This window comes from Elephantulus edwardii, unplaced genomic scaffold (genome assembly GCF_000299155.1).
Source record: "Elephantulus edwardii isolate Elephantulus edwardi_28Jun2011 unplaced genomic scaffold, EleEdw1.0 scaffold00039, whole genome shotgun sequence".
Classification (NCBI taxonomy): Eukaryota; Metazoa; Chordata; class Mammalia; order Macroscelidea; family Macroscelididae; genus Elephantulus; species Elephantulus edwardii.
This window is the reverse complement of record NW_006399789.1, coordinates 13296993-13300037: the sequence shown is the minus strand read 5'-3', so window position 1 is coordinate 13300037 and position 3045 is coordinate 13296993. Positions and strand designations below refer to the sequence as shown.

At 59.3% G+C, this 3045-nt stretch overlaps 1 pseudogene; it reads left to right on the top strand.

Annotated features, from left to right (window-relative positions):
• The first annotated feature begins 822 nt into the window (after positions 1-822).
• Positions 823-1886, top strand: LOC102845397 (annotated as a pseudogene).
• Positions 1887-3045: the final 1159 nt, after the last annotated feature.

Below are 3045 nucleotides of genomic sequence, written 5' to 3'. Positions count from 1 at the left end.
GGAGCCGGCGCCGCCTGAGGTGGTGGCCAGATGTACAGCCTCTCGACGGAGCAGCCCACGGTGGCCAACCCTTCAACTCTGATGAGCAGTGTCCCCACAGCAATAGTAGAGACATCCTGACCCTGGAGCCCGTCACTGACCCGGAGCCGAACATCAGAGACATCTCAATTCTGGAGGCTCCAATGCACCTAAGTGGACAGTGGACAGCCTCCCACCACTGATCAGACCACACAGCAGAGGCACGCAGACCCTGGAAACCCCATCACTGACCTGGAGCCAAACGGCAGACACCTCAACTCTAGGGGTCCCAGCACACCGAAGTGGACAGTGGACGGCCTTCTGCCACTAACCAGACCACACGGCAGAGGCACCCCAACCCTGAAGGCCCAGCCACTAACCTGGAGCCACACGGCAGAGACACACGGACCCTAGAGCCCTGCTGCTGGCGTGGAGCTGAACAGCAGAGACCTCTCAACCCTGGAGGCCCCAGCACACCTAAGTGCACAGCAAACAGCCTCCCGCCACTGACTAGAGCCACACAACAGACACCCCGACCTGGAGGCTTTCCCACTGACCTGGAGCCCCACAGTATCCCACTGCTGAGCCAGAGCTGCTCGGTTGGAGGGCAGCGGGCTGTGTCTGGGATGGCCATACCTGCTGGGACCCCCTCACAGCACCAGAGGCTACAGTGTGGCGGCCGGCCTGTGCCCGCCAGCAGGTGCTGAGCACAGGGTGGCCACTCAGCATCGTGTCTCAGCACAAGCAGGCAGAGCGGCGTGAGGACAGGGCCCAGCTGAGCACGGTGGCCGGCCATCTCGGACCATGGGATGCCGGCAGAGCTCCGAGGAGGAGGCGGTGCTGCGTTCCCGGCGCGCATCAATCGCCACCTGCGCTCCGAGAGCCAGCGGCAACGACTCGAGATCAAGCTGCTGCTCCTGGGCACCAGCAACTCTGGCAAGAGCACGATCATCAAGCAGATGAAGATCATCCACAGTGGGGGCTTCAACCTGGAGGCCTGCAGGGAGTACCAGCCCCTCATCATCTACAACGCCATCGACTCCCTCACCCGCATCACCCGTGCTCTGGCCGCCCTGAGCATCGACTTCCACAACCCAGACCGCGCCTGCGATGCAGTGCAGCTCTTTGCGCTCACCGGACCAGCTGAGAGCAAAGGCGAGATCACACCCGAACTGCAGGGCGTCATGCGGCGGCTGTGGGCCGACCCCGCGCCTGCTTCGGCCGCTCCGGCGAGCGCCCCTGGAGGACAATGCGGCCTACTACCTGAACGACCTGGAGCGCATCGCCGCGCCCGACTACATCCCCACGGTGGAGGACATCCTGCGCTCACGCGACAAGACCACAGGCATTGTGGAGAACAAGTTCACCTTCAAGGAGCTGACCTTCAAGATGGTGGACGTGGGCGGCCAGCGCTCAGAGCGTAAGAAGTGGATCCACTGTTTTGAGGGCGTGACTGCCATCATCTTCTGCGTGGAGCTCAGCGGCTATGACCTGAAGCTCTACGAGGACAACCAGACGAGCCGGATGGCTGGCTGAGAGTCTGCGCCTCTTTGACTCCATCTGCAACAACAACTGGTTCATCAACACCTCACTCAGCCTTTTCCTCAACAAGAAGGACCTGCTGGCTGAGAAGATCCAGCGCATCCCACTCACAGTCTGCTTCCCCGACTACTGTGGCCTGAACACCTACCAGGAGGCGGCCGTGTACATCCAGCGGCAGTTCGAAGACCTGAACCCGCAACAAAGAGACCAAGGAGATCTACTCCCACTTCACCTGCGCCACTGACACCAGCAACATCCAGTTCGTGTTCGTCGCGGTAACCGATGTCATCATCCAGAATAACCTCAAGTACATCGGCCTGTGCTGAGGCCCAGTCTGTGAGCCCCGGACGGTCACGGCCTCCTCGGCCCCACCTGCCCACAGACCTGACTGCAGCCAGGACGCCGGGTAGGTGGGCACACACGCACATGTACACGCGCACACACACGCGGAGGCGTTCTCAGCACTGCTGAAGACTTGGGAACCATCCACAAGCCTGCCTGCCCACTCACTCTGCCTTCCAAGCCGGCCCCCCAGCACAGAGCCAGAGTCGGACCGCTGGGGTGAGCGTTCAGGAGGAGGCGTCTCCAGCCTACACGAGACTGGAGACCTTGCAGCTGACCAGAGGGAGCCTGGAGCAGGGGCTGTAGCCATGCCTGCCGGCCATACATGTGCACCAGCTGCACCCACAGCCTCCGTGCCCGGGTGTGAGGACAGCCACGCCACATGTGCCTCCTGCAGCAACTTCAAAATATGCAGCAAAACTAACTGAACCAAGAGGACCATTTTCTGCAGACAGGCCGCCAGGTGCATCTGCTCCGAGTCTCATGTTTTATAACTGAAACCTGGGTTTTCTTCTCCGACATCCTCCTTTTTTGGCCAAATCTTGTGGTGTTTTGCGGAAAAAACAAACAAACCAACCAACAACAAAACCCAGAAATTTCCAATGCAGTTGAGTATTCTTTTTTAAATGTAGATTTTACAAACATTTTTTTTTTAGGTGGTCGTTTTTGTGTCTGGCTTGCTGAGTGTAAAGTTGTTCTCTGGGCAGCACAGGCCCTCTGCCCCAAGGAGCCCTGGGCAGGCAGCCGTGCAACTGCAAGGGCAGGGATGAGCTGGACGTTCCTGAGCCCAGTCCCCATGTCACTGGTACAGTCTGCTTTGAGTTTATTTATATTTAACAAATTTACGTGACATACTGAGAAAGTGTTCACCAGGACCAAAGAGCAGCATTTGAACATAGCAGGACTCCCCAGGTCACTTCCTGTGGTTTTGTCGTGTGGAAGACGCAGATGCTGCATCGAGTGTGGCCGCAGATGGCCGATTTTCCTGTGACGGCGCAGCCAGCGTTGTCGCCTGAGAGAGCTCTCCTGGCCGGGGCCGGATGCCAGTGAGGCCCTGCAACAAGGGCCGTGTAAATACCCCTGTGCGGGCCCAGAGCCCTTGCCAAAGCCCCTCTTCTCACCCCTTCACTTGGTGCCCATGTG